Genomic DNA, 26,937 nt, shown 5'->3' on the forward strand with positions numbered 1-26,937 from the left:
GGGCAGGGGAGTAATAAAAATTGTCAATAATTTCAGATGAGGCAATCTGATGTGGGCCACTAATAAGACACTTTATTCCAGTTCTTCCCCAGCCCTCCAGTTAGGGGAAAATCCTCCCAACTTTTGGCAGTTGGTTGCCTCTTTGTCCTAATTATCAGTGTTGTGGGTTTGGATATTTCGTTTGTTTGTTTTCCCATGTATTTTAATAGGAAATTGAAAGAAACTAATTTTGGGCCTGCCAGCCTGAAAAAGTTTTAAACATGAACGCCTCTAGCTATTTCTTAGACAAAACAACATTTCCAATTGTTTTCATTCAGATAGTGCTTTACTGTGGTGTAGGCTGTACATTTAATCAAGAAGAAACATCTTCTTCAGGAAAGAAACATCTCTGCCTTAACAGAGAGATGGGACCCACCAACTGGTAAAATTAAAATAAATCCAGAATAGCCAAGTATCTAAAATCAAACAACTACAATAACAAGTTTATTATGAACTTCCCAGAACATCTTACAGATTCACCTTTGAGGAGCTTGCATTGCTCATATTTATAACACGAGTAGTTTCTAGGATAAATATATATATATATATATATATATATATATGTGTGTGTATGTGTGTATTTGAAGAGTCCGGCACTGGGCAAAAGGCATATATGTGATTCCTCAGGCCTGACCACAGGCAATTACAAGGCTTTGCCTGGCAGGCTTCATGGGGAAAGTTGCCCTCCCCACATGAGACTTGGTGCACAGCCAGTGCATGACAGTTCTCTAGAGAGAGTTGCAGTCAAGGACCCAGGTTCCCCTGGACCAGCCATACTCATACATATATCTGCATTCCTAACTCAGGCACCTCCATTCAAAGGTTTCCTTATCAGGGCCTCAGCTGAAGTACTTTCCAGTACCTCCATCAAGACCATCTTATTGGGGTGCCTTGGCTGAGGCATTTTTCCTCACTCTGACTCTTTACATTTCCACTCCTAGCCTTTCCATCTCTCCTTCCCCCTCTTCCCTGGGTCAATATAAATGCAGGAGGCTTTTGGGTGAATCTCAAGACCTTCTAACCATATTCACCATTTTCTTCTACATTTACTAGCCATTCTCATTCCTGGAATCCTCAAAATCAGATGAAGTGTAAATAACATTTGTTTACTTCTTTTATTTTCTTTCATTGGGATTAGAATCAGCCGTTTGTCACGTCCATGATCTTCTGAAATACTAAAGAATCCCTGCATGGTAGAGCATAGTTGATACTCTAGAAAATGGTGTCATTTCCTCAACCAATAACCCCCATACAAAAAACTTCCTATTTCCCCTGATGCTACGTTCCTGTGTAAAAATGTTCATATTTGATTCCTGCATACTCTCCAAACTTATCTACTACTTACTTCTTTTGATACAAACATAGGGAACTGCCTTTCCCATCCCATATACACCATGATCAGTAATGACTCTATACGTTTGCATATTTGTTCCCTCTCCCTGGGATACACTATCTTGTATTGTAAAAAGAAAACCCCCGCTTCAAGTACCTTCTTAAGTGCTACCTTCTCTGAAAGTCATCTTTGACCTCTACCATTAGATTTACACTGCCTTTATCATATTTTCATCCTGGAGTTTTTACACCACTCTACTGTAGCAATTATAACATTACAGTATAATTATTTAGTTGCTTCCTGACCCCCTGCATGCAGTAAGTATTTGTATAAAAAGTGCCTGAAATCTCTCTTGGCATATAATGGATATTTAGTGAATATAGTTTAAAAGAACAAATGAATGATTCTCAAAGATAACACAGATAGAAACTAATTAGGCTAGAGTAGTCCTTATTGTCTGTCATCCGTTAATATTATATCATCTGCCCTGAGCTTTGGCTAAGAGTCTATCTTTTCCAAGCTCTAGCTGTGAATATAAATTTTAAGTTATATTTGTATTTTTAGTAATTTATAAAGATCTAAGTTTTTAAATTTGGGGTAAAGAAAGCATATTCATTGAGTTATTTAGTATCCAGTAGAGACAGACAAATGGACAAAAGTATATAGAACAATACTTATGAGCACTTAGAAATTAATAAGAACATGTCTTTGAAATTATTTCTTAAGGTAGTTAGAACATGAGGTGACATAATTCATTTTTAACCACACAGTACATGTATGCAAGTTATATAATACATGCTAACAATGATAATGTGGGGTTATGAAAGTGGTTGGACATTTGTATCATGGAAAGATATTTAGGTAAATGGTTTTGCTTTTAAAATGGCTGTTTTAGAGCAAAATTCAATCATAAATAGGCAAGTCAATGATTGGTTGACTAGATTTAAAGGGCAGCTCTCTACTCCAAATGTAGCACGGCCTCAGGACTCAGCTTTGCCTGAATGAAGGCATCCAGGCTGTGGGGTGCATTTTGAAATGCCTGGATTTTACAAAGCTTTGGCTGAGAGCAGAAGTGATTCTTTCTGAATAAGCAATGTAGTTTGCTAGTATGTACCAGAGAAACATGATACTATTACTCGTATTTCCACAGCAATTTGTTTTTCAGTGCAAGAGTGATCCTTCCCTCATGCTTACCAAAAAGAGATAAGAGACATAAAGATGGCTTCTGCCTTCTAGACAAAGAGTATTGATTGTTCAACAAACCAGTAAGGATGAGTAAGTGCTAAACGGAAATCATAATAACACTATGATGATCTCTCTGGACAAAAATCAATAGAAAGGGAATGGTTTTATAAGAGATATACAATGTTATTATTCTAATACCTCAAGCCATAAAGCTGAGGCATTTGAGTGTGACATGACATATTAGCTGAACTGAATGGGAAACCATGGTGGCCAAAATGATCTCAGTCATTTCTGACAGTACATATCTCACTACCTCCTCACCTCCTCCCCTACCCACATACACACAGGAATGAGCTCCAGCTACATTTCCTTTCAGTTCCTCAATTTGTTGCAATTCCTGAACTTTGTTCTCACCTCAGGGCCTTTAACCTTGCTGTTTCTTATGCCTGGAACATCAGTTACTAGCTATTTGTCATCATTCAGGTCTCTGCTCAAAAGCCATTTCCTGAGAAGACTTGCCAAGCTACCGTATCTAAAAAAAAAAATCTACACTTTATCCCCTACCAATATCTGTCTAGCCCATCCCCTTCTTTGCATTTACTCCATAGCCTCTCTGTGGTTGTTTTTGTCTTTGTTTATTGCCTATCTCCTGCCTTGGTAGAATGTAAGCTCTATATTTTATCTTATTCAGTATTGTCTTCCCCAGACTACAGAACTTTGTTTGGAATATAGTGGGTGCAAAATAAATACTTGTTTAATGAATAGACAAATATCTTTTAATAACTGATTTTCCTAGTACATGTCTGTCATCTTTTCCCCCATCAGATTGCAAATTTCTTGATAGCAGGGTTAGGACAACATTCCCTTCTTCTGCCCCTTCTGCCTACAGAAAACTACAATCTAGCTTATCCCTTTAAATCTTTTCCATTTCTGATTACTGGAACAAATATTGACTCTGTGGATAAAGAGGCTTGCTATTTAGAAGTGTTTGTTGTTTATGTTTTTGTTTTCTTGGCCACTGGTTGGCCACGTTTCTCTGTGGGTATAAGACAGATATAAGATATTATTACTAATTTTTTCTCTTTCCTCTCTGCTATTCCAGGAACAAAGTTACCATGTAAAATTAATCTTCCCCAAAACAGAAAACACTCTATATGAGGAAAATATTCTTTGCTTTTCAACTGTACATAGAAACCACAAAAAAGGAGGAGAAAAAGCAAGTTAGCCTTTTTAAGCTTTTAGAAATTCATGATGTTCAATTGACTAACTGGTTCTTATACTTTAGTTACTGCCTCATTAACTATAAAGGAGAAACTATCTTGGGTTCAAAGAGAAAGATAAACCATAGCTTTTTATTCCATAAGGGAAAATCTAATTATAACTTACAGAATCAATGGGAGTAATATTGATATAAAATATAGAAGAGAACTATTAAATTGCCTCACTAAAGTAGTAGTATTAGATGGATTTCTTCTAGGTCAGTAACTTTTTTCCCCATTTTCCTGGAGTGTTAATTATTTATTCATTAGTTTCCTTTGTTAACTGTGAAATTATTACCTTTTAGCTTAATCTGTACATTTTCTATATTCTCTATTCCTGTCTCATGTCTAGAAAGTTTTCTAAAACAAAAATTTTCCCTCTACTGCTTGTGTGTATTTATGGGTTTGAGATTAAAACTTAGATGCTATGTACATATACCGGAGAACTCAACATCTAAATTATGGCTTGCAAGAAAACTTGTTAGCATTTTCAATAATTTTCCCAAGTGTAAATTCAGGGAAAATCAATTTACTTTCTCTTTTTTAAATCTCAGGCTTAAGTTGTAATTTTGCAGTTCCTAGTATCTCTCTGAAGCTCATGGTATATTCTTCTACTTCTTTTCTATGTATTTCATACTGATCCTTGGAGTTGATCTTGAAAGAAAATTAATAGGTTATTTATTCAGTATTGCAGTGTTTCAGGTAACAAATGTATGACAGCTACTTAACCAATCCCTGAGTAGCCAACCAGTGAGTGTGGCATTAACGATTTTGGAGAAAGTTAACTAAGTACATCTATCACTTTGTCATGTGTGGTAAAAGAATGCATCAATCAGAGCATAAGAGGGATCTGTCTTTGTTTCTGTCTGTGGGTACTACTGAAATCTGTTACAAAAATCAATAGAACAGGTATGGTAAGCTGCATTTATGTTGATTAAATAAAACAAATGGAAAAAGAGAAGGTATGAGACTGGTAATATAGCTCCTAGAATGAAGCAGAGGTCAGTTTCCGGAAATATAAGTCATCTTTCTGAATTTGGCATTCCTGAGCGGATTTTCCAATATCAGTCTTATAAACGTGATCTAAATGTTTGAACTATTAACTTTGTAAAGGAATTATACTCCAGTAAAGACGTTAAAAAAATTTTTTTAATGATATTTAACCTCATACAAGGAGAAGCAAACTGATAATCCAGTCATGGGTGTTTTATCCTGTTATTTAATTCCACTCTATATAGAAATCATTTGAGAGATTCTCAATGCACTTTCATCCTAACACAAAAGCCTAATGTCTGTCCCTGCAACAGTATCCTTCCTATGCCTTTATCTTTTTACTACTAGAATCTCTCCATCTCAGTACATTCTGCCATCTGTAATTTCATTAGCAAAAGCAGATGAGGAGAAAAGGATCTAACAAGAGATGAGGAAAAAATAAGCATTTGCTGAGTGTTTTTGATATAAACGAAAGAACTGAGGGAGTAGATAAGAGGAATAAAGAGGTTCAAGATGTCAGTCCTTAAGACAGGCAAGGAAATCATATGAGCAAAGAAAGAATATAATTTTGAAATATATCTAAAAGTTATTAAAAACCAATGATAGGGCTTCCCTGGTGGCTCAGTGGTTGAGAATCTGCCTGCCAATGCAGGGGACACGGGTTCGAGCCCTGGTCTGGGAAGATCCCACATGCTGCGGAGCAACTGGGCCCATGAGCCACAATTACTGAGCCTGCGCGTCTGGAGCCTGTGCTCCGCAACAAGAGAGGCCGCGATAGTGAGAGGCCCACGCACCGCGATGAAGAGTGGCCCCCGCTTGCCACAACTAGAGAAAGCCCTCGCACAGAAACGAAGACCCAACACAGCCATAAATGAATAAATAAATAAATAAATAAAAATTAAAAAAAAAAAACAATGATAAAGGAAGCAATAAGTTACATTTCTTCACAGAAGGATAAAACAATGATTCAGTTACGAGAGAATAAGAATTGAGGCCTACTTTCAAACAATTTGCAAGTATACATAAAATTCAAAAAATGTGATAGACATATTCTCATGCATATCTAATAAAGTGCAAGCTGATGCAACATATTTGGGAAGCAATTTAGTAATATTTGTAAAGTGCCTTAAAGTTGTTAACATTCTTTGACTCAATAATTGCCATTCGAGAAATCTATTTGAAGTAAATATTCTGAAATTAAGGAACTATACATGAAACACAATGACAGTGTTATTTATAATAATCAAAATATTGAGCCAACCTAAATTTTCAACAATAGAGAAATGTTTTAATAAATAATGCATATCCATTCAAATACGTTTTGGGGAATGATACATAGAAAATGATTCATTATAAAATGTTAGGTTAATAAAATAAAAGCCACACACCATTCCCTGTATATTATTATTACTATTTTTATACATAAACATTAATTATTTATATTGTTGAGATAAAAGCATCTCAGTTTCTATTTGTTAAGCAAATTCTGAAAATAATTACATTGTTGACTGAAATGAAAATTACTGGAGAAAGAATAGTGTGGGCTTTGGAATTTTAATAATCTGAATTCAACTTTTTCAACTACATGGCAGAAGTATTTAATGCTTACTGAAGTTTCCATGTGCTTAACCTCCCTTTGGCTTAGGTTGGAACTATAGGAGTAGTTTCAGGTCCTGATCAAAGGACTATAAAATATGTTGTTATCATGTCAAGAAGTTAAGCACCTACGTGCCTCTACCATCTTTCTCTTCCTTTGCAATGATCTCGTTCAAGGCTATGTGTTCCAGGTAGTGTAATTATAAAATGGAGGACAGTTCAACTCAGACTGTGACATGAATGAGAAATAGATTTACTGTTTTAAGCCAGGGAGGTTTAAGGCACTGTCTGTTCCTAGAGCATAACCTAACCTATCCTGACTAATATACATTATTTAATAGCTCCTACGAACTTGAAATAGTTATTTAATCTTTCTAAGTCTCTTTTTCATCACTTGTGAATCTAGGCTGAAGGGCAATGAAACATAACTTTTAGTTATGCAACATGAATAAGTCCTAGAGATCTACTATACAGTATAATACCTATAGTTTAATACTATACTGTGTCAGTTGGCCTTCCAAATCCATGGGTTCCGCACCCACAGATTCAACCAGCCTCAGATTTTGATCCATGGTTGGTTGAATCTGCAGATATGGAACCATAGACACAGAAGGCCAACTGTACTATGCCGTTTTATAAAAAGGACTTGATCGAGCATCTGCCAATTTTATGGGGGGTTGCTCCTGGAACAAATCTCCTGAGGACACCAAGGGACAACTATACTTTAAAATTTGCCAGGAGGTTAAATCTTATGGTAGGTGTTCTTATCATCATCATCATCATAAATAAATAAATAAAGAGGGCAAGAGGAAACTTTTGGAGGTGAGGAATACATTTACAGCATAGATTGTGGTAATGGTTTCACCACTGTATACTCATCAAGTTGTACACATTATGCATTCAATATGTATAGCTTTTTGTATGTCAATCATACCTCAGTAAAGTGCTTTAAAAAATAATTTAGTGAAAAAAACATAGAAAATGATTGTACAATAGTTTTGGTTGATTTTGAATTTCGTTAAGGCAAAATAATCAAATCTCATATTTTACCTACACATACTCCTCATACACATGACCCTTTAGAATGGAGACCAATCACTACAAGTTCAATTATTTGTTAAAGAATTGGTCAAAATACAGAAAATGTATAAAATAGGTGAAGTCTCAGATTTGGGAGCGGACTAAGATAAGGAAAAGAGGAAAAAATAAAAAGATAAAGATAGAAGTGAAAGCTGTATGATCTGTAAGAGCAGAGTTCAGTGACCTCATAATAACATAAAAAATAAAATCTCACGTTGTTTCAAGATTCACTTAAGAAAATAATCATATACTATAAGTGAGATAGAGACATGGCTTCATGTTTGTCAGAATTATTAAATAAATCAACTCACAACATACTATATATAAAAAGTAACACAGAATGGTTTTTGTTCGTTTTCCAAGGAAGAAAGAAATTGTGTGTGGTGGCAGTGGGAATTAGCAAAATTACTTTAAAAATAGCAAGGAGGAGATGGAGAATTATATGGTTTAGAGAGAAGAAAAACAACAACTACAGCCATAGACACAGAACTCATTACTGCACTTTTGCAAGTTGGCCAAACTGTTTTAATAGTATGTTTTTCTCTAGGGTTATAAGCTCCATTAACAGAAACTATGATATAACTTTGAAACTATCTGTACTAGCTCTAGCAAATTGTTTCCTTCCCCCAAACCTCACTACATAAAGCAGCAAACCCCTGGTTAGTTAAGTACTAAAATTTTGGAAATATAATAAATGTATCTGTAAGATTTCTAAGATTTCAATACTAATCTCAAAGGGAAACTATACTCATCCAATCACTCTGGTACTGCATGACAAGGCACTGAATAGAAAAGTCAGTAAAAGTATCCGAGCACAGAGAGGCAAGCTGTAGTCAATATCAGACTTGCAAGGGAGATGTCAGATAAAATATCATTTAGATTTACCAAAATTTACTTCCCAATATTTGGTGTTTAGACTGCATGGAATTCAGAGCATACATCCAATCTTATTTTTACCCCTTTTTCCTTCATCCTCTCCTTAACTTTCTATATTCAGTATAATAAGCTATTTAAATATATTCATTTCAAGAAAAGTTTGCCAGTCTGAGTTTTCATTGGCCATTTCACAACATTTAACCAAATTTTTATTTGTTAAAAAAATAATTATCCCTAAATTCATACATTAATATCTAGTCAGCTTAAACAAAGCAATTGTATAGGGAAAGAAAGAACAATCAGAAATTATTTATTGATTTTGCTGTTGACTATTTCTAGCTACAGTTCTTACCTCAAAATTGTAATGTTTCCCAATATCTATCCATAAAAGATAGACTAGTAGAGCCCTACTATATGTAGAAGGAATGCTACCTGAACCAGAGAGCACAGTCTTTCAGTCATGATAAGATGGTGAAAGGCCATGGCCTTTGGTATCAAATGGGACTTTACACTGAGGCTCTGCTGAGTTCACATAAGCAAGCCCCTTTACCACTCAGAAAATAGGCATGGTGTTGCCTCTGATTGACATGAAGCATGGCTCTGGAGACATGGTTAATACAAATAACTTAGAATAATTCTTTTTATCAACAGATGTGCATTCTTTTCTCTCACTCATTTCCCTCTCAATATAGGAAGTCACTTCTGTAGAGGTTAGATTTTCCTGCCGCCCAAATTTCAATGTTACCTCATATCTTCAATGTGTAAGTCCTAGATTGAATTCAAGTAAAGACATAGGTCTTTTAATTCCTTTAGATAGTCCCACATTCATGCAAAAATAATTTTTGAAAGCATAATATTGTGGATATACAAACATGCAAAAATATTTACAGTAGCTCCTCCTAGGGAGTTTAAAATCTTATGAGGCCACAAGCCAAAAACATACAGAACAGTTAAGAAAGTAAGATAAAATGAATCCATTTTGAAGGAACAATTAAGGAGGAATCAGAATGAGCTGAAGTCAGGTGCTAAGAGAAGCTTCCTATGGAAGGTGAATCTTGAGCATAAAAGAGAAAATGTGTCTCCCTCACTAGAGCAATTCTTTGCATAGCTATTTTGCATTTCCTGTTTCTATAAATTGTGGAGTAGAAATGGTGAATTTTACCCATCCCTGTGACTTCTGGGTACAAAGGAAAATTTTTGTGTCATACTACATGAGCTAACCCAATACCTCTAATTGCTCCTCACGAAACAATAAACATCAAAGCAGAAATTAAATGTGGATGTTATAAAGCATACTTTTTCTAAAATATAAGAAAGAAGAAATATCAGAAATATTTAATGGGAATAATTAGAAAGGAAATGTTCGATATGGCTTAACAACAACAACAAAGCTGAGGAAAACATAAGAAAGGGACAATAGCCAGAAAAGCATACCAAATGTGTTCTTAAAAATTGAGCCAGGGCTTCCCTCGTGGCGCAGTGGTTGAGAGTCTGCCTGCCAATGCAGCGGACACGGGTTCGAGCCCTGGTCTGGGAGGATCCCACATGCTGCGGAGCAACTAGGCCCGTGAGCCACAGCTACTGAGCCTGCGCGTCTGGAGCCTGTGGTCCGCAACAAGAGAGGCCGCGATAGTGAGAGGCCCGCGCACTGCGATGAAGAGTGGTCCCGCTCGCTGCAGCTAGAGAAAGCCCTCGCACAGAAACGAAGACCCAACACAGCCATAAATAATAAATAAATAAATTTTTTAAAAAATTGAGCCATTAATAATGAGATGACATATAACAGATGTCAAAGGAAAAAGTGCAAAAACAATATAGCATGACTATTTTAAACAAACTTTGAAGTCTCTGGAGAATTTAACAAGTAAGAAAACATTTCTTGAAATTCTCATTTGTGAATCTACATTCTGAAAACCTAGAGGTGTTCCATGGAAAAAAGTTACAGTGGTCCTGTAGGTTTGAGGATGTGTGCTTTCTTTACTGTAGCCCTTCTCAAAAACTTTAGTTAGTTAATATGCACTGTTGTAAATATTCAAAGGTAAGGGGGAGTATAAAAAATTTCCAAGGTTATTTGGCCACGGAATTCTCCCTTACACTCAAAGAAAAGATTAAGAAATATCTTGAGAAACAGCAGTATTCTTCGGAACATAGTTTGGGAAATACACCACTTCACACATGAGTAGTCAAAGCCTATCAATACAGCAAATTTATATTGACTGTCTAAACTAGTGGAAAAGGGTTCTTCATTTGCTAATTGTCAATTACATAACTGAATATTTCTATGTCCAGATAAATGTGGACAGATAAGTGCTTTAAATATGCTTTCTTTGCAAAAAGAATGTAGTTGAACTTCTCCTTAGCCCCTGTCCAATTTTCCAGGTTCCAGGTAACCTGGTGTATTCAGTAACACTGCAACAGGCACACTTTGCATAAGTACCCCAACGATGTGATTGTAGTCACTATATTAAACTGACATATTGGCAGGGCTTAGGGGATGAACAGCAAAGGCAGAATTATAGAATTTGAGAGATAGAAATCACTTTGGAGATCTTCTAGTCGAACTCTTTTACAAGTGAATGGATGGAGTACAAGTGGTAAAAAGATTTTTCCAGGGTCTCATAGTCAATTGGTAGAAATCATTTCTCCCAGGCCAGTCTAGTCCATGCCTTGAGCAACAGAAAATTAAAACAACTCTTTATGGGAAAAAAGAAGGAAAAAATACTATATCTGTTCGAATTTGTTTTTAAACCGGTCTTTAATAGCCTTAAGGAGGAAAAATGACTGATTGTAATTAATTCTATTTTTTCTCACTTGCTTCCCTCAAAACCATCCCAACATCTAGCAAGTTCCTTTATACCCAATGGGTTCTTATTAAATGTCTCAATTAAATGGCTGTGAACATCTGAATTCAGAGACTACCAAAGAAATGAAGTGGTTGTTTCCTTTATAAAGTGATTCTTCCCGTAACAGAAGGCTCACACTCAAGCCCTTTTGTCTTCACCTGGTGTGCTGCAAAAAGCAGAAGCCCTGTGCTGAGAGCTAATCCTTGGAGCCACCACCGACCGGGTTAGCATTTCTTCTCGCAAATGCATTGTTAGGGAGGGGGAAAGTTTCCTCTCTGCCCTTCTTGAGATTTTGTGAGTTGACACAAGAGAGATTAAGAGCAGAAAAAGACACAAATTTAATTTGTGCACACGGTGGTCTCATAAAAAAGGACCTAAGAAGTGGCCAAAGCAGGGGGCTTTTATACTTTTTAGACAAACAATAAATTTGAGAGGAATTGACAGGACAAAGAAACTATGTTTGGGTGCTTAATTAGTAAGGAATTTAAGTAAAGTTTGAGTTTGAGTAGTAAATTAGTAAAGGAGTAACAAGGTTTACGCAGAGGCTTCTCAGCCCTGAACTCCCTGCCTCTGGTGAGAACGACGTCTTTTTACCTCCTGGTACAGGGAGGGCATCTTTCACATGGGAGATTTATTTCCTGTTTTCAGGGAGACAGAGAGGAGGGTCAAACTGCCCTCCTTGCGTTGGCCATTTCTTAAGTAAGCTTAATTCAAAATAATCAAAGTGAGAAAATGTTTACTGATACTAAGTAATCTCTGGATTTCCAGGAGCTCTCTTAAAAAATAAGAAGGGGATCAGATTTTCAGCATATACAATGAGTACATGAGCTTGACAGATAAGTTTTTGTTTTTGTTTTTTTTCTTAAGCTGCTAAATTTAGTGTTATAAAACTAACTTCAACGTTTGAAAGCTGAAGATTGGATATATGTCATGTCAACGTTGTTCAACACTCACAACTTTTTGAGTTAAAACTGAAAATGCCTTTTTCCACTTGGATACATTTTTTAAAATGGATTTTCTGTCCAAATGTTCTGGAAATAGTCATCCGTATATTGAAATATCTGCCATAACCTTACATCAAGAAGACAAAAAGCCCAAGTAAATTACAAGTCAATGAAAATGGAAATCTGGTTATTAAAATTTAGCATGTTTTGAGTATAATGTGATTACATCAACTCTTTCAATGCCATAGTTAATAGAAAATTGGCCTCAACAAAACTGGAAACTCCTTGCAATTTAGCAAACATTTATTGAACAACTTTTCTGTGTATATTCTGTGTGTATTATTCTGCTGAAACTATGGTGTAATATAGCATGGGATATTTCCTGTCCCCAAGAAGCATTTTTATATAGCACATATACATGTAACATGAAGTGATATAAAAGTGATACACACATGAATGAATAAGACGAAATACAAATCATGAAAGAATCACATGGATAATACAAATTGTTACGGGGTAAAGATTCTTAAAAGAGGTTTAATTAGAGATGTGCCTGGAAAAGTGGATAGAATTTCAATTGATGGAGTGAATGAAGCAGCAAGAACTAGAGTCAAGAATATTCCAGTAAGAAAAGGAGAACAATAAAAATTGTATTTACATGCAAAAATCAATTAATATAATGCACTATAGTAATAAAGGACAAAATTACATTATCATTTGAAGAGATGTAGAGAAAGCATTTGAAAAAACCTAAAACCTTTATGATAAAAGCACTCAACAAAATAGGAATGAAGGGAACTTCCTCAATCTCATAAAAGGCATCTACAAAAACCTACAGCCAACATTGTACTTAATGGTGAAAGATTGAATACTTTCCCCCTAAGATCAGACATAAGAAAATGAGGTCTACTCTTGCCACTTCTATTCAATATTGCACTTGAGGTTCCAGCTAGGGCATCTAGATTGGAAAGGAAAAGGTAAAACTATTTCTATTTGTAAATGACATGACCTTGTATATAGGAAATCCCAAGAAATCCCAAGAAATCTTCCAAAAAAACATTAGAACTAATAAACAAATTAAGCATGGTTGCAAGAGACAAGATCAATATACAAAAATCAGTTATATTTCTATACACCAGCAATGAAAATAATTCCATTCACAATAGCATCAAAAAGAATAAAGTACTTAGGAATAGATTTTTAAAAAGAAGGGCAAGAGTTGTACATTGAAAATTATAAAAACATCATTGAAAGAAATTTAAGAAGATAAAAATAAATAGAAAGATACCTTATGATCATGAGTATTATAGTCATGTTATTAAATTGAGTTGTTAAGTTATTAAAACTCCCCATATCAATCAATCCACAGACTCAACACAACTCCTATCAAAACCCCAGCTGTTTTTTTTGGTTTTTGTTTTTGCAGAAATTGTCAAACTAATCCTAAAATTCATAAGAAAATGCAAAGGACTCAGAATAGCCAAAATAAAACAATCTCAAAAAAGAACTGAGTGAGTGCACTCAACATCACCTGATTTCAAAACTTATTGCAAGGCACAGTAACCAACACAGTATATTACTGACATAAGGATAGGATAGAATCCATGGAATAGAACTGAGAGTCCAGAAATAAACTCTAAATTTATGATCAATGATTTTCAACAAAGGGACCAAGATAATTCAATGGGGGAAAGAACAGTCTTCTCAAAAAATGGTTCTGGGACAACTGAGTATCCACATGCAATAAAATAATAATAATAATAATAATAATAATAATAATAATAATAATAATAATAATAATTTGGACCCCTTCTTTGAATGATGTACAGAAATTAAATCAAAATGTATCAGATTTAAGTGTAAGAACTAAAACTATAAAATTCTTACCAAAAAAGCACAGGAGTAAATGAGTTAGGCAATGATTTCTTTGCACAAGCAATCAAAGAGCAGATTGATATACTGTACTTCATCAGAAATAAAAACATTTGTGGTTCACACAGACTGGGAGAAAATATTTTCAGATCATATATATGACAAATGATTTGTATCTAGAATTTACAAAGAACTCTTAAAACTCAACAATAAAAGGATAAATAACCCAATTAAAAAATGACCAAAGGATTTGAATGGACATGTCTTGAAAGAAGATATATGAATGTCTAATAAGCAGATTAAAAGATGCTCAACATTATTAGTCACTAGGGAATGTGATTGAAGCCCTCAATGTGATACCACTTCATATCTGCAAGAATGTCTATAGTGAAAAAGAAAAGCAATAACAAGTACTAGTAAACAAGAATTGAAACTGCAATCCTTATACATCACTAGTGGAAATGAAAAGATGTCACAGCCACTTTAGAGAATAGTTTGGCTGTTCCTCAAAATGTTAAATACAGAATTACTATATGACCTAGCAGTCCACTCCTAGGTAGATACCCAAGAGAACTGAAAATATATATACATACAAAAACTTGTAAATGAATGTTCACAGGAGTGTTATTCATAATAGCCAAAAGTGGAAACAATCCAAATGCTGATAAATTGATGAATGGATAAACAGAATATAGTAAATCTATACAAGGGAATATAATTGGGCCACAGAAAAGAATCAAATGCTGATACATGGCACAACATGGATAAACCTTAATCATTATAATAGTAATGAAATTAGTAAAAGAAACTAGTCCCAAAGATCACATACTGTATGATATGACCTATATGAAATGTCCAGAATAGGCAAATCCATAGAAACAGAATGTAAATTAGTGTTGGCCTACGACTGGGGAGTAGGGAAGGAAGAGATGAGAGTGATTACTAAAAGGTGCAAAGCTTCTTTTATGAGTGTGAGAAAATGTTCTAAAATTAGAATATAGTGATGGTTGCACAATTCTGTAAATATATAATATTAAAATCTTTTAAATTATACACTTTAAATGGGTGAACTTTATGGTATGTAACTTATATCTCAAGTAGGGTTAAAGAAAAGTAGAGGTTAAATTTATACCTCATTTTCACCAGTTACTAGTGTGTGACTTTGAGCCACTATCTCCCTGATCTACAAGTTCCTCATGTGACAAATTGGGATAGAAATACCTACATTACAGAAAAATTAAGAACATTTAAATAAAAACATAAAATGTTTGTAAAAACTTTAAAAAAACAAAGGTAGTAAAGCAGGGCACTTTCCTCTCTGTAATTCACTATAATTCACTGGAAGATAGATGACATTAAAGACACAATTCTACAACAATTTATTGATACCCTGTTATGTGCTAGACACTCTGACAATGCTGCAAAAGCAGACGGTAAGCAGACACTCTGACAATGCTGCAAAAGCAGACGGTAAGGACGGTAGTTCCTTCCTTCATAGGGTTTACAATTTAATGGAATATACAGAGATTTTTCAAATAATGGTAAAAATATAAAATCTCATATTATTAATGCTTCAAAGGAGAAGAACAAGAACATATGGAAAGGGGGCTTCCCTGGTGGCACAGTGGTTAAGAATCTACCTGCCAATGCAGGGGACATGGGTTCGATCCCTGGTCTGTGAAGATCTCACATGCCGCAGAGCAACTAGCCTATGTGCCACAACTACTGAGCCTGCACTCTACAGCCCGCAAGCCACAACTACTGAGCCCACATGCCACAACTACTGAAGCCCACACACCACAACTACTGAAGCCTGCACACCTAGAGCCTGTGCTCTGCAACAAGAGAAGCCACCACAATGAGAAGCCCACGCACCGCAACGAAGAGTAGCCCCTGCTCGCCGCAACTAGAGAATGCCTGTGCACAGCAACAAAGACCCAATGCAGCCAAAAATTAAAAATAAATAAATAAAATAAATTTATATAAAAAAAAGAACATATGGAAGTATTTGCTGACTGAAATAAAAATGCACAATGTAAGAGCTGTGAGTTTCAGCTTTATTTGGGGACTTATTGAGGACTATAGCCAGGGATACAGCCTCTCAGATAGCTCTGAGGAACTGCTCCAAAGAGGAAGTGGGGAAAAGCCAATATGTGATTTTGGTTAGGAGATACAGGCAGTCAAGGATACATCTCAGTAAAAGGTTACTGCTAGGCATGAGGATCAGGTATCTCAGTTAATAATTTTAGTGCTTCTTTATGTATGGGAAGAATCAAGAATCTGGGTTTATTAAAATTTTTCCTGAAATATAACTCTCAAACTATCTAAGGGCCTGTTATGCTTGTTTTCCCAGAGCACAGAGAGTCTCAATCCTCATCGTCACCCTGAATTCCTTTCAGGGTGCACTGTAGATCAGCAACTGTAGTAGTTAATGACTCAGTCCAGGTGGGCTGATATAACTTCACTTGTGTCCTTAGCTTGCAGTAAGTGCTGCAAATTAATTGCATGGGTCTTAAAGTCTGAGTCTTAGCAGGCTGAGTCTAGTTTCATGAATTCATCTAGTTTAATATAATATTTCTCAAAGGTAAATGTTATCCTTCCTATTTCATACTAAGGAAGCCAAGGACCAGAAAAGTTAAACTCTTTGTCTAGGTTACTCAACTACTGGCAAAACAAGTTTTAACTGCAGTTCTATAGAATTCCAGAGGCTGTCTTCTTTTCATTGTGTCAAACTGTTAGTCTCACAGAAAACTGTGGAACTTAGACACCTGCATACTTGCATATGTATGTATGTTTGTGTGACTCCCCTAAAGAATAAACCTAAGAGATAAGAAAACTAGTTAATTGTTTATTTTTTGATGTATGAAGAGACGAGGTACAAAGAGGTTGAAGCAGTATTGATTGATATTTTATTATAACACTCCCAACAGAAGAAAGAGTTGGATTTAAAAATTTTATCACATATATTGAAAGACTTAATTCTAAATTTGTGTAAGTAAAATCTCTGTACAGTAATATACCATAACAGATGTAAGGAAGAAAAGTAAACTGAATAAAAAGATTTGGCTGGAGATGTGCAGTCCAAGAATACAAAACATCACTGCAAAACCCAATGAATAAATTTCACTTGTAAGAAAATGAGTGTACGAATAGTCTTTGCTCTAAATTTGTAATTATGCCAAGCCATACATTTTTCTTAAATGCTCTTCAGATTTGTTTAAATTTTAAAATGTGCTCTTCTAAGAACTGCTTCAGGGAGAAATAGCTAATAAAGGCATTAAAAAGAGATTCCTCATGACATTGCAATTTATATTGCATGTGTAACAAAGTCAGCTATAAAATTTTAAGATGCCACCTGAAAATCTCAAAACTGTATGCCTCATACCAGCTACTGAGAGACCAAATATTTGTTTTCCAGGCAAAGACAGACAAAATCGTCCTTAGATGATATCATACCAATAAATGACTAAGCCCTGACTCCCCAAAGGTAGATTTCAGGCAATAACAGTAGGAGTATATTGGCTTATCTCCCTTATTTTGAAATTTCAGTTGGGAACAATAATTTATAATGTAGTGAGAACTGCAAACACTTAGAGGTTTTTAAAGTAATGTCAACACCTTAAATTACATTCAGGAATAAGGTAGTGGCCAATGCAATCTGTCCTGCTATGTACTGCGTGATGCAATTATTCATGTAAACTGAAGAACAGGAAACAACATGGACAACTCTTCTAAAGAAGTGTAAGGTAAGTGCAGTGAGACGACTGAGTTCAATCAGCCTCAAACACCTAGAGAAACGTAACTTTTCAAAATTAGTAGTCAGTAAGGCATTAATTGAAAAATAGTGCAATTATTTAATTAACCAACATTTTAGGCTATAATATGCCTACATATTTGTTTCTGTAGCAAATTTAAATATTTTTGGAAGACTGTAGGACATACATTATAAATGAACTAGCTATAGAACGTTTCTATTCCTCCATTTACCTGGTAATCTGTTCCTTATATAAGATAAAGATATAGTCCTGATAAAGCAAATACTGATCTGAAGTCTTTATAAATTTTTTCCCCAGTGGCTATTCAATTGGCAGATATCATCCAATAAAGTTCATAAAGAGGCTGTTATATATGGTTCCACTAGTTTAGAGTTCAAAGCAATGTCACTCAATATTGACACCTTAAAAGACCACAATTCTGACCTTGTACTACACAGTTTTTCAATAAACTCAGCTATTTCCCTCCACTCCCAATATGCCCTCTTTCCTGAATATATAGTTCTGACTAGAATTATTCTTATCAGTGCAAGAGGAAATCAAGAATGCCATTTCATTACAGAAATGCTCAGGAAACTAGCAATAGTGGGAAACTTCCTGTATCTAATAAAGTATTTCAAAAAAACACACTTTTAACCCACATACTTAATAGTAAAAGACTGATTATATTTATTTTAAAGTTGGGAACAAAAGGAAATCCATTCTCACCACTCTGATTCAATATTGTGCTAGAAGAATTAGCCAGTGAAATAAGAGAAGAAAAATAAATAAAAGACATACAGATTGGAAAACGTGAGATGAAAACTGTCCTTATTCAGAGATGTCATGCTTGCCTATGTAAAAAATTCCAAGGAATTTTGAAAAACTATCCTAGAACTAATAACTGAGTTTACCATGTTTGCATATATATACATATACATATATATATATATATATATATATATATATATATATATATATATATATACACACACACACACACATACACATATTTATGCACCAAAATAGAGTGAAACAGGTATAATTCTAACAAAACATGTGCAGGATCTATTTGGTAAAAACTATAAAACACTAATAGAAGAAATTGGAGACCTAAATAAGGGAAAAGACATACATGTTCCCTGAACTGGAAGACACAATATAGTTAATATGTCAATTCTCCCCAAGTTGATCTATAGAGTTAATGTAATTCTAAAAAAGAAATCCCTGGAGTTATTTTTATACATTTAGTCAATCTGATTCTAAAGTTTATATGAACAAGCAATGGAAGTAAAACAAAAATAATACTGAAAAAATAAAATTGAGAGGCTCATACTACCTGTTCTTAACATTCATTATAAAGCTTCAGTAGTCAAGATAGTGGCACTGGAGAAGAGAGAGGAACATAGATCAATGGAGCAGAATAGAGAGTTCAGAAACTGACCCACACAAATATGATTCATTGATATTTGATGGGGGCTTCCCTGGTGGCGCAGTGGTTGAGAGTCCGCCTGCTAATGCAGGGGACGCGGGTTCGAGCCCTGGTCTGGGAGGATCCCGCATGCCGCGGAGCGGCTGGGCCCGTGAGCCACAATTGCTGAGCCTGCGCGTCTGGAGCCTGTGCTCCGCAACGAGAGAGGCCGCGATGGTGAGAGGCCCGCGCACCGCGATGAGGAGTGGCCCCCGCTTGCCGCAGCTAGAGAAAGCCCTCGCACAGAAACGAGGACCCAACACAGCCATAAATAAAATAAATAATTAAAAAAAAAAAAAAAAGTTCTTACATATAACAAAAACCAAAACCAAAACCATTATCTATAAAAGAAAAAGCTGTAAAATTAGACTTCATCAAAATAAAGAGAAACAAATGTTTGCTGTGTGAAAGTTTCTGAGAATTAAAAGACAAGCTACAGAGTGGGAAAAATATTTGCAAATCAGGTATTCATAAAGGACTTTTTATAGAATTTATAAAAAATTCTCATAACTCAACAGTAACAAAGAAAAAACAATTAAAATAAACAAAAGATTTCAACAGATACTTTACCAAAAAAAGACACACAGATGGCAAATAAGCATATTAAAAGATGCTCAGTACTGTTAGCCATTAGAAGCATGCAAATTAAAACTACAATGAGACTACCCTTCATACCTATTTAGAATGGGAGAAAAAAAATTTGACAATTTCAAGTGCTGACACCAATGCAAGACAACTGGAACTCACACACTTCCGATAGAAATGCAAAATGGTGCATTTCTTATAAGGATATATATCTTAATATATAAATTTTATAATAAATTTATACCTATTATATGATATATAATTATATGTATAAAATATATGTTATGATATAATCATATAATATATAATTAATATATATTTTGTTTAAAGTTAAAGACACTTACTTATATGACCCAGCAATTTTACTCCTAAATATTTGCCCTAGAAAATGGAAACTTATGTTTACATAAAACCTCTGTACAAATGTGTTTATAGCAGCATTATTCATAACAGCCCCCAACCAGAAAATAACATAAATGACCTTTAACAGGTGATTGAATAAACAAAATGCAGCATATCCATACAGTGGAATAATACCCAGAAATAAAAAGGAAAGGAATATTGATACACAATAACATTGATGAATCTCAAAAGCATTAAGCTGAGTGAAAGAAGTCAGTCTCAAAAGATTACAAACTGTGATTCCATTTATTCAACTTTCTAGAAAGGCAAAACTATAGGAATGGAGAAAAGATCAGTGAAAATCACAGGTTAGGGATGGGGGAATATTTGACCACAGGGGGAAGCTTGAATAAGTTTTTGGCAAGACGGAACTCTTCAGGATTCTGACTGTAGAGTTGGGGCTCAGGGCAGACAACCCCAAAATATGTCACAATGGCATATTGATTATTTTGAATTGAAGTTACTTGAGAAGCAGCCAATGTAAGAAGGAAACCCTGACCCTTCTCTGTCCCCCTGAAAGCAGGAAATAAACCGACCATATGAAATGTGCATCTGGAGGTAGAAGGATATCCTTACCACCAGAGATAGAGAATTCAGGGCCAAGAAGCCTTATAAACAAAACACTGTTACTTCTTTAATTTAGTACCCCAAGCCCAAACTCTGTCTAGAGTCTTGATTAATTAAGAACCCCAAATCTAAGTTTCTTTGTCAATTCCTCACAAATTTGTTTCTTTGTCTAAAGTATAAAAGCTGCCTGTTTTGGCCACTTTTTAGGTCCCACTTCTGTGAGACCTCCACGTGCTTGAATTAAAATTTGTTTCTTTTCTCCAGTTAATATGTGTTGGGTCAATTTTTTTATTAGTCTAGCCACAAGAACTCAAGTAGCGTAGAGGGGAAAATTTCTCCATCCCCAACAGTGTTTTTACCTGAGTCTATTCTTAATCTTATAGTTTGTTTGTTTTTTTAATCTTTATTGGAATATAACTGCTTTACAATGCTGTGTTAGTTTCTGTTGTACAACAAAGTGAATCAGCCATATGCATACATATATCCCCATATCCCCTCCCTCTTGAGCCTCTGGCACATATATATAGTTCTTTATAGCAATAAAAATAATTATGAAGAATATTGATGAAAATAATAAAGAACTTGTTAAAAAAACACAGAGAAATATTGTATCAACATACACTTGCATTTTAAAAAGCCAAGAAAAGATTTCTTTGTTTCAGCCTTTTGTGTTCACCAAATGTTTTCTTTAAGACCACTTTTTAATGGTTTCAAGAAAAAGAAAAAAAAGAAAAATGCTCATTCAGTGCTTCATGGCAGATGCTCAGGATTCTGGTGGTCAAGGAAAGAAGAAATTTAGCCTCAAAGTTGTGTTGCCCTATAGTGAAAAAACCCTTGCTCTGGCCATCATAGCTTAATGCCCTCTAAGTCCTCTGATAACTTACTTAGACAACATTGCCATTGTTGAATGCAGAGCTGAGATTTTATGTGCTGGAGTCCTAGCATCCCTGGGTCCAAGGCATTATCAGCATCCCTTGGTTGAGGCACCCCCTCTAGTCACTGACACTCCTGACACTGTTACTATTGCAATCACTGCTCAGAACAAAGTGGTTCCTCAAGGTCAAGTATAGAGGCTCCTACCCTCAGAGACAAGTTAACTCAAGGCAGGTACACATTAATCAGCCATACTTTCAATGGCTGAACTCCTGGATTCAGTTAGACAAGCTAATTCTACCATGAAGGCTAGGGAAGGATGGCAACTAACCTCAGACACATCAGAGAATTAAAACAAATGGTTTCTTTCCTCTGCCAGCCTTCATGCAGAGTTCAAGCTCTATGATAAGTTCTGTCTCCAGGTCTCCCTCCTTTTTTGGACATCTGATCATGGCCAAAGTTATGTGAACATGTATGTAAGTAGGTTAAAAAGCTTTGCCCAAACCCTCCCAACAACAACCAAAAACTATGTACAGGTAAATATGTCAGTTGCAGGCTGGCTGACTAAATGCCACATTACTAAAACTTGAATGCAAGCTTTGGATCTGTCAAACCACAGTTATATCAGTAGTATGGATCTAGTAATTGGAAAGAAACTTCAATATCGTTATATTTAACTGTCATATAGAATATTCCAGAAAGAGGGTCTTCAATGTTCTGCTTAAATAGTTACTTTATTGGAGGGTTCATTGTGAGTCAGCTGTAGTTGTTAGCAAGCATTTAACATAATTTATTTTTTAGGCCTAAACACCAGAATTTGTATTTATCTGTATATATTTGTGTTGGTTTTGCCATATCCTTCTAGCTTACTAATATATGAAATCTTGATTCCATCATAGATAATATTAGTAAACCATTGAATTTTGTTACATTGCATTAGAATAACCTTTTAATTAAAATCAGTTAGAGCAATCACTGGGATAGGAGTCTAGACTGGGATGTACTCTCTCCAAAATCCATATTCCCATTATGCTTCAGTCTCAGGTCCAGGTGTCCTCCTATCCAACAGGAAGCAAAGGATAGTAAGAAGGAGAGATCTGGGTCAAAAATTAGTTCACTGTGTCATTGTGGATAAGTCCTAGCTTACAGGTTCCATGCCCTCATCTCTAAAATAATACGATGAGCTAAGTATTCTTAGCTGAAGAGTGGAAACCTTCTTGTTGAGTGAGAAAGATGTGGAGTCACAGCTTGTGGGTAGGTGGGGTGAGGAGATTTACACACAGCCTGAGCTAACTCTGCTTCATCCATGCATCAGCCTGCGCCAACCTGCTCCAGTTCTCCTGGGTGCTAGAGGGAGCCCAGTGAGTGTGTGCTAGCTCTCTGAGATTTAGCAGCCCCGAATGTTGTCAACATTGGGCTGGTTAGTCTCTAAGCCTTAAATACCTACAATATCATAAATGGAGAGGTTTTATAAATAAAAACCGATGTTTTTTCTTTTTTTTTTCAAATGACAATTCAAGAGGGCACCAAAATATGTATTTGTTTCCTAAGGTTTAAAACAACAGAAATTTATTTTCTCACAGTTCTGAAGTTCAGAAGTTCAAAATCAAGGTGTCAAGGTGTAATCAGGGTCAAGTTACCACTGAAGGCTCTAGATGAGAATACTTCCTGGTCTCTTCCAGCTTCTGGTGGCCCCAGTTGTTAACTGGTTTTTAAAATTATTTCTGAGCTTCAGGCTCAGACATGGTAACTCATAGCTACACCATCATTTTGGCTAAATCTGAGTAATTTATATAAAGAGTGGTGTCTGGTACCTATGAAGATTCAACGTGTCTTTAACAAGTGAGAAAAAAATTTTATTTTTCCCATTATATTCTTGCATTCAAAGGAATAAAATAAGTAATAATTAGGAATAAAACATCTAGAATTTAACTTTCAAGATGCAAGTTAAACAAAGAAATGCCAGGCAATGTTCAAGATGAAATTTTAATGTTGACATCAACTGACTCATGATGAACAGTATAAACAGTAAATGAGTAATTGCATGCTATGCTAAATATATTGTTATGAAAGCTCTCTCTATTACATTTTCTGAATAGTTTCATTCATAATGATGAACCAATTATATTTTAGCATCTAATGATCAGAACTAAATGAGCTACCTTCAAAGACCACAGCTTTCTTATTTCAATATGTATCTTTGATCTTGTAATAATGTTTTCTTCTACAAGTAAGAAGGAATCTAAGTATGTTGCCAGGCACTAAAGGAATATTAAACTTGTTCTCTTTGCCAATGAGCATTGGTAAGTTTTTTGGATAATTTTCATGTAATATTATTTTCCATTCATTTTGTCCAGATATTTGTATGCCAAGGTTTCTCTTTCTCATAAGTACACAGTATCAATAGCACAATATGCTATTGATGTCACAGAAAAGCTAAGTCCTCTGTTAATGAGAAGAATAAATATTGCCTGTTAAAAGTTTGTGGAATTTCAATTATTAAAAATAGACGCCAATCTCATTTAAAATTAAGAACTGAGTATGCAGATCAATGAGATTTATCTTTAGCTACATTTTTATCTTGAATAAAGGAAGGGCAAGTACAAACTATTTTTGCTACATTGGGCTGTTATCCCACCTGGTTTAGTGAGCAAAAGATGTAAACAAATCATGTGCAAAATGCCAGCTTCTAGAATAAAGGTAGGAGCAGAGGCATGGATACTCTGGGGTAGTGGATGCCATGTAGTCCCGCATCCGTATCTCCTCAGCCGCTCTTTAAAGATGTCAGTACTCATTCCCCCAGCTGATGAAGTACGAGTTATCCACAGCTCTTAGCAAAGTCCCTCTCTAGGACTGACCCTGGGCTTTACCTCATGTCACACCTCTTCCTGGGGCAATCTGCATACAGTGACTTTCCAACATTGAGATATAAAGGCCAAGTCCCCTTGCCTGAATTCAGGACAACTCTGAAGAGTGATGCTAGCTATGACCTCCCCATAAAATTTTCTGAGGCCTTTTTTGTGACTGCATGACTGTTCAGCTTCTCTCTCTGGGTATCCCTGCTTCCTTCCCACTCTCCTACTCACACAGATCACACAGATATTGATTCTAAGAACATTTAACCAATAAACTTTCTGCAGGTAAATCTCTGTCTTACAGTCTGCTTTCTGGAGAAACTGACCTGTTATACCTAGTCCAGAGAGGTCAAGGAAGACTTGTTATAATTCGAGACATCTCTCAATATTAATAGGAGTTTGTCTACTGGAAAGGAAGAAACAGAGTGCATTTCATGTAAAAGGAACAATGCAAGAAAAAGCAGAGATAAGAAAGAATATGCCTTATTCACCTAAGTCATGCAATTTTGTTAGAATACTATAGAGGCGATTTACGGAACAGCTGGGGAAGGTAGGGCCCAAATTATAAGCGGTCTTGGTTGCCTATCTGAGGAATTTGGATTTTTCTCCATAGGTAATAGGCAATCGTTTTGCAGACTGTATGTGCAAGATGACATATAAGAGTTGTTTCACAAGGAAAACCGGCAGTATCATAGAAGGTAGATTAGAAGGGAGTCAAGAGACAGAAGCGGGAGAGAAACAAAATGGAAGGCAGTTATAATTTTGGAAGCAAAGATTTTCAAGGGTTAAACTGAAGCAGAGATGGTGAACAGAGAAGGAACATGGGCAATGCAATGGAGGTGGAAACAACTTTATCAGGTAATTGGATGTCAGAACGAAAGATGGAGGAGAGATAGAGATTCCTTGCTTGGGTCCATGAAGGCAGCTGTGGTTGTAAGTGGTTGGCAGAACAGGTGGACAGGGTATGGTTGAGATTGTGACACTGGGGGAGAAAGAAGATTAAGAAGAGCCTGCTGAATGCCCTGCTGAAGCTATCTTCTTTGGTGGCTGACACTCTGTATTGCACAAAAAGAAATGGTATTCCCCTCCAAACGGTGACTTGGAAGCTGTTAGCATATCACAAGTAGTATTAAGTTTTATAACAGGGAGAAAAAGGCTTACCTCACAACAGTAACTTCATACAGGAATCAATATGACATGACCTGAGATAAGGTCAAAAGTTAGCCGGACCATTTACCAGAGAAAAACAACATGCAGTCCCCGAGTGAAGCAGCAATAGGCACCACTGAAAATGCTCTGTAGCAGGATGATGGAGAAGTTATGACTGGCTTATTTTCTCTAACAGCAGGGATCCTGGAAGCAGTTATCTGCTACAATAGTTTTCTTTTGTGGGACACCAGAGCAGACTACATGCTGTAATTGTGTAGGCGCACGTCCTGACAATGGAGCCGACAAGGCTGTCAGACTTGACTAGACAGTGTGGGTGTTAACCCTGGCTGGCTTCCCGCTAGTAACAAGAAGTCACGCTGGCTGTCTGTGAAGCTCATTTTAAGTACTCCATATCAATGAAGATCATACACACTGGTAGAAAATACTGAATGTTTTAATTGAATGTTCTGTATACCTAATAATCTTCTCATGTGATTGAATCACAGAGAAATAAAATAATTATTCAAAGGAAAAATTTGCATTTCGAGAGCCTGTGACTCATCTATATCAGATCATACAGAGTACATGTTAAAAATGCAAAATTCAAGGTTCCAATTTACTTACTGAATTAGAATCTAAAGTAGGGTTTATCAGGTTGGCCCTATTTACTTGCGGGGCTGGAAAATTCCTTGTTGTGGGGATTGCCCTGTGTTTTATAGGATGTTTAGCAGCATCCATAGTGTCTACCCACCGGATTCCAGGAGTGTGTCTACACACACACACACACACACACACACACACACACACACACTGTTAGAACAATCAAAAATGTCTCAAGACACTTCCAAATATTCCCTTTGTGGCAAAATTACCCCTGGTGGAGAACCACTGACCTATAGGTATGGGCCTGAAAATCTGCTTTTCTCCTTCATATTTGAAGAAGTGTGGAATTGCATGACCTAGATCATTAGCAGAGTCACAATCCTAGCACCATGGAGGACTTTCTTTAGTCTTTTCCTATTTTCTGTCTAATAAATTAATGTGTGGGCGGAGAGACAAAGGGAGGAAAGTATGTGTGTGGGGGGGGGAGTGGGGAGAGTCTCTCCCCTCTTCCTTGTGTATATTTATCTGTTTGTTTAAGCAAAATTTTACCCAATGGCAGCTGATGACTTGGCATACAAGTGATCCACTTATTACTGGATAAAAAGAGGGCAAAACACTATCCTCTTGTGCACTAAGAAAAGGAAGGAATTAATAAATTTT

The sequence above is a fragment of the Balaenoptera acutorostrata genome, chromosome 12 (assembly GCF_949987535.1).
Source record: "Balaenoptera acutorostrata chromosome 12, mBalAcu1.1, whole genome shotgun sequence".
NCBI lineage: Eukaryota > Metazoa > Chordata > Mammalia > Artiodactyla > Balaenopteridae > Balaenoptera > Balaenoptera acutorostrata.